At 41.6% G+C, this 13082-nt stretch overlaps 1 long non-coding RNA gene across 1 annotated transcript; it reads left to right on the forward strand.

The window, feature by feature from the left end:
- The first annotated feature begins 391 nt into the window (after window positions 1-391).
- LOC105520533 lies at window positions 392-8422 on the forward strand. The gene is made up of 4 exons (XR_001003146.1): window positions 392-511; window positions 2819-2911; window positions 5547-7815; window positions 8132-8422. It is a non-coding gene; the product is annotated as an uncharacterized LOC105520533 (long non-coding RNA).
- Window positions 8423-13082: the final 4660 nt, after the last annotated feature.

Here is a 13082-nt window from a genome sequence, read left to right on the forward strand (position 1 = left end):
CATTGTTCAGTTCCCACCTATGAGTGAGAACATGCGGTATTTGGTTTTCTGTTCTTGTGATAGTTTGCTGAGAATGATGGTTTCCAGCTGCATCCATGTTCCTACAAAGGACACGAACTCATCCTTTTTTATGGCTGCGTAGTATTCCATGGTGTATATATGCCACGTTTTCTTAATCCAATCTGTCACTGATGGACATTTGGGTTGATTCCAGGTCTTTGCTATTGTGAATAGTGCCGCAATAAACATACGTGTGAATGTATCTTTATAGCAGCATGATTTATAATCCTTTGGGTATATCCCCAGTAATGGGATGGCTGGGTCAAATGGTATTTCTAGTTCTAGATCCTTGAGGAATCACTAAATTTTTATTTCTTTGTTTGTTTTGGAGACAAAGTTTTGCCCAGCTGTCTAGGCTGGAGTACAATGATGTGATCATAGCTCACTGCAGCTTTACACTCTTGGCCTCAAGGGATCCTCCCCTCAGCCTCCTGAGTATCTGGGATCATAGGTGAATGTCACCACACCCAGCTTATCAATTTTTTAAGAGAGTTTCTTTGAATTATTAACATCTATATTTTTTAACACAATAAAAAATTAATCAATACTTCTATATACCCCTTGAGCAATACAAGAAAGTTTAAATGTTTTAATGACAATTAGAGCACTGCTGTAATTACTCACTATTATCCTTAATACTTTATACAGTCATCATGTGCTTTGATTTACATGCATGCTTACAATCTCTTTGCATTCAATTTTTTCTATCATTGTACAATTTTCTGAAGTAAAGCTTCTATCAACGGGTTTGTGAGTGGTAAGCAATCATGATAATTGTCTAAAAATAGACTTATTTTGTTTTTCCTCTGAAATGATAGTTTAGTTAGAAATACAATTTTAGTTTGAAACTTGGTTTCCCTCATACTTTGAAGATTCTTTTTCACGATTTTCTGGTTTCTTCTAATGCTGTTTCAAAAAGCTGAGGTCAGCTTGATAGAGGAGACAAACACTAAAGTAGTAAAATAAGTAAATAATTTTATATGAGGTAGTGGCAGATGCTAAAAGGAAACAGAAGCATCAGAGGAATTACTTTGAGGGTCTGCACTGATTCCACATAATCTTCAGTTCACTTATTATTAGGATGTTGTCTGGATTAGCTTACTCTACCCACCCCCAATAGATGTTCATCTATGTGCTGTATTGTGTTAATGAACAAGATGGGTAGGTTACTACCCTGGTGGGACACACAGTTTTGTGGAATGAGATCATCATAAAAATGTGCAATTATGAAATCTGATAAAGTTAATGAAGGAAAAGTATAGAGAGTTAGGAAAGTACATGACAGAGGATCCAGACTTAGTTTAGGGGGTTAGAAAAAAAAACTCTTAAAAAGCATGTTTGATTTGCAATTTGAAGTATAAATGAGAGTTAAATGGATAAAGGGGGAAGTAAGACTAGAAAGAGAGAGTCTTACAGGCTGAAGGAACAGTAATTATGTAAGCCGTAAGGTGGAACAAGGCTCGAAGTATTAAAAGACACATGATGAGGTAGGGGATTTAGGCAGGTTCATGTAAAAATGCAAAAGAACTGATTTTTTAAACAGATCTGTAAGTGATTGGAAATGATTAAGAACTTTAAGAAGGACAAGAGAGACATAAACAGATTGTGTTTTTTATAAATGAATCTGGAAGCACTGCGGAGAATAGATTAGAGAGTGGTAAGAGTTAATGTAGGGAGATCAGCTGGGGTCGGGAATTGCAGCAGCTCAGGTAAGAAGTGATCATGACTTACACCAAGATGAAGTGTAAGAGGAAGAAAGAAGAAGAGGGATATGGAAATTCTCTAGAAGGTGGTGGTGAACCAGCGAATGCAGGGGTAAAGGTCTGGTGTCAAGCACGGGTCCTTTGTTCTGGATTGCACAACTGATGCTAATCTAGAGCAGTTCACAGTTTGCAGGGAGATAAGCAGTATAAAGAGTTGAGATGTTTCTGTGATATCTAGATAGAAAGAAAGAGTAAGCAGTAGGAGTTCCGTGTTTAATCTTAGTTGAAAATACAAATTTGAGAGTCATCATCCCATGCAAATAAAACATTTCGATTTATTTTTTCAAAATTAATGGCAATACCCTTTTCGCTAAATGGGTCCCACCTATCTTCCACCATAGAACCAACCATTTGGTACTCAGGGATAGATGAAAGAAATGAGCTTTAGGAGCAAATGACCATTATTTCCCTTTGCTTATTCTTTTTTGACTCTTTCACGAGTAACGGTAATAAGACCAAACAATGTATTGCACAATATCAATAAAATTGAGTTATATATAGAGAGTTTAAACCACGTAAGTCCATTGGGTTGATTTGCACAGAGTAGGCGATCAATACATATTTGTTGTTTGACCAACACACACTAAAAGTATTGCTAAATCACTTCCTTAATGTTGGCTTATAATTGGGTTTGTTGTCAGAAACATGACTGTAGCCATAAATACTTTTGTACTCCTCTTTAAGCAGACAACAGAAAATCCTTCTCACCCTGGAGGCTGACTTTGGCTACACAGGCAGTTCGGTGACCTGGCATAACCTCAGATCCACAGCTTCAGGCTGTCACTGTGCCTTTGGTGGGCCATGGGTCTTCTCAGCTAATATAATTTGGCAAACACCAAGCATTTTATGAGAGAGGCAATGTGGAAAGAACTCTGTAATTTTGCAAAAAATTTTGCCAATGTTTTTAACCACTCAACTTCCCAAATACTCTGCTTCGGGCAAATTAATTTACAAATATCTTGTATTTTTCATGTCTTTTTCCATTCTCTCTTTAGGGACCAAGGATTCAACATGAACTCTAGTCCTAAGAGTCTCAAGGGATCAGGCTGAGTCCTCTGGAGGGACCAGAAACAGATACCATGTAAGAGGTAAGTTAAAATTGTTATCAAGGAAGCGGACCAAGGAATAGAACCAGGAAAACTATATTATATGTTGGATCTTAGAGTGTGAGACTGTAGATGGGAAATGGGGCAGGAAGTCGAGAGCTGAGATCAGCAATAGGCTTCTAGGCCTAGTCCAAGGTTATAAGAAAATGGAAAAAAGTCTGAAAGGTAGCTCCGAATAAACAAGAGTGTCAGGAGTTTCTTCCAGTGGGGCTGGGTAGCTGTGGGAGACGTGATTAAAAGCTCAGGATCATTTCAGACACCCGGGTCCTTTGTGTTACACCACTCTATTCTTTTGGAATGCCTTTTCCTGCCTTTGCCTGCCAGTATCAATTCTGTTTTCTGTGGACATGTGACCACTGACACAGCATTTCATTAGCCTGAGAAATATTTGGGTAAAAATCTATTTTCTAACAAAATGCCAAGTCATTATAGCATGTTTGTTTTAGGAGGCAAATTTTGCAACCTTTTTTTTTTTTTTTTGGAGACGGAGTCTCGCTCTGTAGCCCGGGCTGGAGTGCAGTGGCCAGATCTCAGCTCACTGCAAGCTCCGCCTCCTGAGTTTACGCCATTCTCCTGCCTCAGCCTCCCGAGTAACTGGGACTACAGGCGCCCGCCACATCGCCCGGCTAGTTTTTTTTGTATCTTTTTTAGTAGAGACGGGGTTTCACCGTGTTAGCCAGGATGGTCTCGATCTCCTGACCTCGTGATCCACCCGTCTCGGCCTCCCAAAGTGCTGGGATTACAGGCTTGAGCCACCGCGCCCGGCCTGATTTTGCAACCTTTTATACGTCTTAAGCATTTTGCCCCCTCCCCTGAGAAAGTTTAAAGAATCTTTCTCTTCTTTTGCTTTTGAAAAATTTCTAATGGATTTTCAGGAAACAGTTACCTGAGGTGTTTCAGTGCTATTTTTAAATGCAGTGCATCACATGTTTATTACCTGTGAACCTGCTTGAAGTTAGGAACCGTGTTTTATTTGCATTGCTTTATATACTTGGTTAGGCTAATAAAATGAGAATATCTATTATTTATTAAATGCCTAATTACCTTACCTATACTATTTCTAGTATTCACAGAAACCTTTCCAGGTATGGGTGTTACCTCCGTTTTAGGCTTGGAAAGGCTCACCTGCTCAGAGGTAGAACCAATACATGCTGGGGTGGTGATCAGAACTCAGATCTGAGCTCTCTTCATGACTCCACAGTGCTTTAAATATTTGTTGATTTGATTAATCTAAATGGTTGGTTACATAGTTTATGTCCTTTACCTCCTAGGGCTTCTGTGATCATCCCCAGAGCCACACTAGCTAGGAGCCGGTAAGAGGAGAGGAAAGAAATAGAGAGAGAGGGAGATATTGAAACCACATTTTGTGCCTTGTTATTTCACAAGGGAAAAAAGCTTTAGTTTCTTTGTTTACTTTTGTTTTTATCTGTCTTCACTTTTGCCTTTTTAGTTATTGGTCCTGTTCCTTATTCATTTCTTATTTATTATTATATTCTTATTCATTATTAAAACATTCATTTATAAAAAACTTTTGTTTTCTTATATTGTTTACTTACATGAGTAAATGCCTTGTTCTAACCTAAGCTTACAATTCCCAAAGGTTCTTTAGTTAACTAGCTAAATTCCAAAACGTTATTTGGCCCATGGGGGCTAATCTGTATGGTCTTCCTAGGGAAACACACATACACAAACACACACACACACACACACACACACTTTCTTAGGGGAGAAAACCAATAGGTTATGACAAATTCATTCGTGAAAGTAAGTAAACTAAGTTTTGAAACTGAAAAGATAAACTCTGTGGAGTCTCTTGAATTTGCTCAGTTCTGGTCCTGAGGCTCAAGTCCCCACTTGCTGTCCCCCAGCTCTGTGCTCAAAGACCTTCTTCATGCCCCAGACAGCTCTGTGCTTTCTGGCTGGTCACTGTCACGTGTTCACACATTTTCAGATCAGCATGAACAGGGTGGCAGAAAGAAGCTGTGGGGAGCTAGTGTTTTGATGTACCCCAGAGATATTTAAACTATATATTGAGTTCCCAGTATGTGTTATACGCTTTTTTAAAATAGACAAATATAGAAATTAATGGTAGTAATAAGATGTGATTAATTCTGTGTTAGTCAGGTGTATCACCATGTGTTAGGAGAGCCCAGGAGCATGGAGAGTTTCCAGAGAGACCCATTTGATAACTGATGAGAGGCTGCCAGCGAGGGAAGGTGGGGAGTGTATTCTAGGTAGAATGAACAGCTAGTGACTTAGCACAGACCAGAAACAGAAAAAACACAGAAAGCTTGAGCCATATGTGACTTCTGAGCGCTTTGGGATATTCCTCAAGTGTAAAAACTGAGGCTTGCTCTGTGCCAAGTCACCTTCCAAGTGCTTAACTTGTATTGTTTATTTAAATCTTCACAATAAGCCTATAAGGTTAGTTCTGTTACTATTCGCACTTTACATTGCAGAAACTGGAGCACAGAGAAATGAGACTTGTGAAGGTTCACACGGTTGGTAAATACTCAGGTTCTCTATCCCAGGGCCTTTGCGCCTAACTGCCACATTATGCTCTTCCAAGTGTTTGCTGAAGAACAGTAAATATTTATTAATGTATTTCTTCTTGTAGGCCACTTGTGTCCTTCACTAATCAGAAGCTTTTGTATTTTAATGGCACTTCACAAAATCCCCTGAGGAGAAAAGAAAGAGGCAGGCCCACCAAAAAAAGGAAAACCCCTAAGGCGAAAAGACAAGGGCTGAAAACAAACTCGACCCTGAATTGAGTTATACCCTATTGGTGATATGGAAGTGCTGGGTAGAGGAGGGCGTGGTCCCTCCCTAGGGCTCCATGCCCACAGACCTTTGTGAGGACAGGCATTTCCTGCCCAGCTGTTGCATTTCCCAAGATCACCCTGGCCTGCCACGCCCCCGTCCTGTGCCTATAAAAAATGCCCAAGACCCTAGCCGGCAGACCAGAGGCAGCTGGACGTTGAGAGGAATGCACTGACTGGCACTGGCACACCTGCAGGCCACCAACTGACAGAAGCAGAACGACACAAATTTGGCTTGGACAGTTGGAGGAGAGTCCGGGCCGCTGATCAGCCTGACTCCAGGGGAAAACCATCTCCCTTCTGGCTCCCCCATCTTCTGAGAGCTACTCCCAACGAGTAAAACGTTGCACTCGTTCTCCAAGCCTATGTGTCATCTGAATCTTGTGGTACACCAAGGCAAGAACCCAGGATGCAGAAAGCCCTCTGTCTGCGAGAAGGTAGAGGGTCTAATTGAGCTAACGCAAGCCAACTACGGATGGCTAAACTAAAAGAGTACCCTGTAACACACACCCACTGGGGCTTCAGGAGCTGTAAACACTCACCCCTAGACACTGCTGTGGGGCCGGACCCCCACAACCTGCCTGTCTTCAGGCTCCCCTAGTGGTTTGAGTAGTGGGACAATGAAGAAGCGAGCTGCACCTCCATCGCACACCCTGCGAGGGGGACAAGGAAACTTTTCCTGTTTCTAAGGGACAGGAAGTGTTGCAGGCCGCCATGTTTAGAAAGGCAGGGAGTGCCAAAAAACAAGGAGATTCAGACTGAAAATGTGTCTTATTTGCTGGGATGATTGTGCCAAGTTTTATTATAGGAAGCCAAAAGATCCTATCAGGGTAGTTATCAGGTCATTAATTTTGTGTCACATACAACCTGTATTGTTGTCTTTAAGAACTTCCTGTATTCTCGGCTTCAAATATTTCAGAAAGGGGTCAGGTGTAGTACAGAGATCTGAGGCAATCATTGCATGTTGGAGTCCCAGATTCCAAGGGCTTTTGGGAAGAGATTTGTGAGAAAAGTGAAAAGGAAGCAAGCAGGAGGATGTTTATTTTTAATAAAGAGACCCTGCCCTAACTTCCTGAACTAAAACCAGTCTAGACTTGTTTTTTTCCATTTTACACAATGTCCGTAACAACAGAATAAATTTATTAAAACCAAACAAACTGGGGGTTGAGTTTTGGCACAGAAAGTCAGACAGAAATAGAATCAGCTGCTCTTGAGTTGGGGCGAGTGACGGATTTGCAAACCAGCAGTAGATTAAGGCTGCATTGGCCTTAACTGAACTGAAGTTATTTTCATTATGAGAAGACAATAGAGAGACAAAATGTCTGGCCTGGTGCCTGGGAGGTGAACTAGTTAGTCCATCAATTCTGAACTCCTTTTCCTTCAGTTTTTAAAACTCAGGAGATTAGAGCTAGGAAGGACCCTTATGGCATTTTCTCCATAACTTTGTGTGGAGAAAACTGAGTCTCAGAGAAGTTAGATGTTTTCACCTTCCCATTCACAGCCATAGATTAAAGCAATGTATCACTAAATTACCTGACAGTCCCTACAAATGGGGACATTTAGTTTTGGCTCCTGTGTGTTGGGAACATAAATGTGGCAACAATTCAATTTGCACAGAGTTGAGCATAGATTCACAATCATCTCTCTTTTTTTTTTTTTTTTTTTTTTTTTGAGACGTCGTCTCTGTCACCCAGGCTAGAGTGCAATGTCATGATCTTGGCTTACTGCAACCTCCGCCTCCTGGGTTCAAGTGATTCTCCTGCCTCAGCTTCCCAAATAGCTGGGACTACAGGTGCCTCCCACCACACCTGGCTAATTTTTGTACTTTTAGTAGAAACAGGGTTTCACCACATTGGCCAGGCCGGTCTCAAACTCCTGACCTTGTGATCCCCTTGCCTCGGCCTCTTAAAGTTCTGGGATTACAAGCATGAGCCATGGTGCCCGGCCCACAATCAACTCTTTAGTAATTGGTAGACTCTGTGTTTGGAGATGATCCAGTTTCTCCCCTCTCATTCTCAGCCATTTTAGGGTGCCTTCAGTAGCACTTCAGCATTTAGATGCAGGTAGGTGTGTTTTTTTGTTTTTTTTTTTTTTGAGACGGAGTCTCGCTCTGTCACCCAAGCTGGAGTGCAGTGGCGCCATCTCGGCTCACTGCAAGCTCCGTCTCCTGGGTTCACACCATTCTCCTGCCTCAGCCTCCTGAGTAGCTGGGACTACAGGCGCCCACCACCACGCCCGGCTATTTGTTTTTTGTATTTTTAGTAGAAACGGGGTTTCACCGTGTTAGCCAGGATGCTCTCGATCTCCTGACCTCGTGATCCGCCCGCCTCAGCCTCCCAAAGTGCTGGGATTACAGGTGTGAGTCACCGCGCCTGACTGGTAGGTGTGTATTTAATTAGCATTTAAGGAATGTCTGAGTCCAAGCCAAAGTCAACGTGTATTTTGACATTTCAGAATGCTTTCCATTCCTCATCTCGCTTAATCCCGACAGTGGACTTTTAAGGAGACAAAAAATTAATTTGAGCTGGATGTGGTGGCAAGTGCCTGTTGTCCCAGCTACTCAGGAGGTTGAAGCAGGAGGATTGCTTGAGCCCAGGAGTTCAAGGTTACAGCTATGATCATACCACTGCACTCCACCTTGGGTGACAAAGCGAGACCCTATCTCGTGAAAAAATTGTAAAAAAAAAAAGAAAAGAAAATTAATTTGAACTCTATTTGACCTGTGGAGAAAACGAGATATGGTGATATTCCCAAAATGGCATACTGAGTTTCACAGGGAAGTCAGGATTAGAACCCAAATATCCCTCCTCTAATTTTCTTTAGAGTGGGCCATGATCTCCCACCAATCCCCTCCATTAATAGGAATTAGAGAAGTTGTAACAGTAAATGAATCCCGAAATGTACAATGGAAAGTTGTACAGTAAATGAATACTGAAATGTAGTGAAGTTGTACAGTAAATGAATACTAAATACTATGTTCATTTTCACAAAAGGTGCTTCTAGTTAATTTACTTCAACATGCTGGGCTAATTTTGGAGCTGTACAACGTTTGGAACCAGAACAGTCACTTCATTTCTAAGACTCATTGTTTTAAAATTTAACTCTTCATGCCTAAAGAGACAGATTCTTTCACGGGCCCCTTCATGATGAATGATGCTCCTTCCTTGACTCTTCCAATGCACAATCATTTTCCAATGGCAGACGGTAAAAGACTGGTTGTTTCAACTAAACCAAATGCTAACAGTCCTTTGAGTGCTGAGCACCGTAATTGGTGAAGACAACGGCTGCTTAGAAAAGTGATTTTATCCTTAGGAGATTTCTCCATTTCCTTGAAATTTCCTCCCTTTCATACAACTGTGACCACTTTGTTCAGATCTTAGAGGCTCAATCTCTCTGTAGTAAAAAATAAAATAAAATAAAACCTACTATCTCAAAGGATTTTTTAGTATCTTTGTTTAAGGGGTGTGTCTTTTACAGAACCATGGAAATTTGTAGAGGAGGATGAGAAATTAATATTAGCTCTATGAACAAAATAGCCTTTGCTGTGGTTTGGGTTCTATTCTGTTTTTGATGACTAAGAATCATAACTAATAATGGCTCTTCCAAATACATTTCTTTTAAGAGCCTGCTTGATGGTTATCACAGCTTTCCTCATTCATTCGTTAGTTATCAAGTTACAGAGTCCTTTTAAGTTATTTCCTAAATTTTCCATCTCTGCTTAGAATTTGATAACATTGAACTTAAAATCAGACATTTTGAGAGGCATGTAGAAATTGTGCTTTGTGACGTGAGCTTTCCAGAAACGGCTAAGTTAAGATACAAAGTTGTCATTAGAATCACACAGACAGAAATGGTGAATCTTCTTAAGGAAACCCTGAGGAACCTGAATATTTTGCAACTTAGAAAATTGAAAAATGAGAAAGGGGAGGAACTAGAGGGTCATAAGACAGTTCTCAAACTATAAACCGCCTTTAGTAAATTGCCATTTTAACACTGTCTGGCTTGCATAATTATCTCCAGCTTTAACTGTATTGGCTACCATTCTTTCCTACACATCAGCTGGCTTCAACAGAGCAGTGATTCTCTGACAGATCAACACTCACCTTACAAGTCAACATCATATTATCGCCCACCACCATTCTTGTATTTCACAATCATGTAAATATCCTACCACAAACCACCCTGCCCTCCCATGAACACCTAACATTACTGCTTGTTGGCTGACTTAGCCTCTTCCCTTCTTTGGCCTTGGTATATTATTAGTGGTGTTATGGGAAAAAAAGAGTGTAGAGTGAAGAGAATGAGTCAATCCAAGAGAGGCTGCAGGTCTGAGGAGTTCGATCACAAGTAGTCACACGTGTGGTGGAGTAAAGGGTATGTAGGTCGCAAAGGAGTGCCCTTTGGAACCAATACGATTCTGATGGTCATGGCGTACAGGGTAGAGACTGCAGGACAGGGCCAGAACTTTCAGCGTACTGTTCAATATGTATCCACCTCCTTCCAGAGACTTCCTTCCCTGATCATTCCCCTTTGTGCTCAGCCCTCATATTATCACTCAACCTGCCTGAACTTCTGTCCCATGTAGTGACCTAGAGCAACATTATTGGAAGAGATGGAGATGGAGGGAGAAGTAGAGATAGAGGCCATGAACTAACTGGTAGGTAGTAAAGGATGGACCACAGGGTGGGAAACTATTAGCAAAAAGGAGGACGTGGTAGGAGTGAGGAGCAGGAAATGAAGACAGGAAGGTAAGGCACTATCAACTCTGGACATAAAGGCAAGGGATATTTAACAACAAATAAGATCAAGATCACCTCCATGAAATTTAGCTGGCACAAATAAGCATTAAAGGTCAGAATTTGGAGTTAAATCTAACATCATTTTTTGCTCACTCCCAAATTACTTACAAGTTGCTACTCCCAAGTTACTGTAACTCCCAAGTTTCACATTATGTATACATCATCATCATCATTATTATGAAAATATTTGACTATCTACTAAGTACATTAGAAATTCAGGCCATTCTTCAAGTTCCCAGTGAACTTCATAGTTATCTTACACTAAGGAAGCAGATGGCTGGAGAGAAGATGTGAAGTCAACGTCATGCTTTGTGAGTCTGATCTATTTTCTTGACCTCCTGGGCTCAAGGAACCTTCCCACCTTAGCCTCCTGAGTAGCTGGGACTACAGGTGCATGCCACCACACCCTGGTCATTTTTTATTTTTTGTAGAGACAGGGTCTCACTATGTTGCTCAGGCTAGACTTGAACTCTTGGCCTCAAGTAATCCTTCCACCTAAGCCTCCCAAAATGTTAGGATTACTGTTGTGAACCACTGCACCTGGCCAGATCTATTTCCTGATACATATTTATCTCTTAGTAGGCACTCAGTAAATGCTTGGTGAGGGAATGAATGAGTGAATGATTGTAAAGTGAATACTTTTTACTGCCCCGGCAGGATTACCTTTTAGTGAAGACAACATAGACGTGTTCTCCCCCAGCACAAACTTAATGAAGGTGCTACATTTTTTATTTGATAAAATGAATCCATCCTTTCCTTATTCTTTATTTTTATTTATTTATTTATTTATTTTTGACGGAGTCTCGCTCTGTCACCCAGGCTGGAGTGCAGTGGCGTAATCTTGGCTCACTGCAACCTCCGCCTCCTGGCTTCACACCATTCTCCTGCCTCAGCCTCCCGAGTAGCTGGGACTACAGGCACCCGCCACCACGCCCGGCTAATTTTTTGTACTTTTAGTAGAGACGGGGTTTCACCACGTTAGCCAGGATTGTCTTGATCTCTTGACCCCGTGATCCACCCGTCTCGGCCTCCCAAAGTGTGGGATTACAGGCGTGAGCCACTGCGCCCGGCCCATGCCTTCCTTATTCTTTTGCATAGCATTGGTGCAATAACTATGATGGTATAAAAGGAGATAACTGTTCTAGGCATGTGTAGTGGATGCTGTGGTGAGCTGCACAGATCACCCCAAAGTCATTAGCTTCTCCCAGCTCTGAGTATGCTGAGAACTAAGAACTCTTAGCTGAATCCCACCCACCAACCAGCCCAGAAATCTCCCTCTGCTCAAATGAGCCATCTTGCCCACCAGCATGCACCTTTCCTATGTGCAGCTGGCCTCATCAAATGTTCAGTGTTGGGGTATAGAGGCCTGGGTCTTCCAATTTGGGGCACACTACAAGGAAACCTCAGCACCAAATATCCACGTGGGACAATCTAAGCCTTTGTTGTGACAGCATCACAGTCTAACATATTTCTGTGGAACCTTACTTTCTTTACTTCTGCACAGATCCCCAGGCACTCCCCAATAAACTCCTTGCAATGGAGTTTAGTTGCAGAGTCTTCTTGGAAAACATGACCTGTAATACAATATTAATTTTAAAATTGTTACTTCGCCACAGCTTGAATTATGTCAAACATGCTCTATATTTACTTCCTTAAGTGTAGGCTAACCCCATATTACCATTTTAAGACCAGTGGGCTAATGTAGAAATTAAATCCTGCTATTAAGATTCACTGCAATTGTTTGGATAATTAAACATTAAAGCCTGAATTCACACAGCTTTTCATAACCTATAGAAGTGGCTTAACACCCTCATCCTTTACTCACCCATATCCTTCCACCCCTAGTATGACTCAGATATTTCATTGTCAAGCCCCCCAAAACAATGACTTCTTGTTCCAGAACAGAAAGAAAAGAGAGGCCTATCTTAGAAGTGATTTGAAGGAGGGTGAATCACCTTCAAATTTACATAGGTATGATTTTAAAATTCACTTGCTTGTTTGATTTCCAGAGTACCTTTTCTCCAAAGGTTCAACACTCAAAAGGTGTTTGTGTTTAACTTCCTCCTTTTCCTATTCTCTAGGTCTCTCCATGTAAGGTTTTTGCAATTAGGAGCCATGGGTCAGATCCAGACCACTTTCAGTCTTACTTTTCTCTGTTTAGAAAACCAGATATTTTCAGAAACGTGAAATAAATAGGACTGGTTCCAAATTCAATTGTGAAATAAAGTTTGCTCATGAAGCTTGTGGACTGTTCCCTTTGTGGCTCCTCCTCCCCCAGCTCTGGGGCCCCCCCAGCCCACGGCCAACCTCCTGCCCAGTTCCCTCCACAACATACCTCTTTCCCTGTGTATTGCTTTCCCTGTTTGGCTGCTTTCTGTCCGTGACCCAGAACCATTCTGGTGGCTTCCATGTTTCCTGTTGTCACTACAACTGAAATGTCTCTGTTCTACAGCTCATCATCCAGTCATCACCAACTGCTGTCTGTCTCTCTCAGAGGGCAGCTTTGCCTGGCACACTCATAGTTGTTTAATGAAT

Source organism: Colobus angolensis, unplaced genomic scaffold, assembly GCF_000951035.1.
Source record: "Colobus angolensis palliatus isolate OR3802 unplaced genomic scaffold, Cang.pa_1.0 Scaffold11, whole genome shotgun sequence".
In the NCBI taxonomy this organism is placed as follows: Eukaryota; Metazoa; Chordata; class Mammalia; order Primates; family Cercopithecidae; genus Colobus; species Colobus angolensis.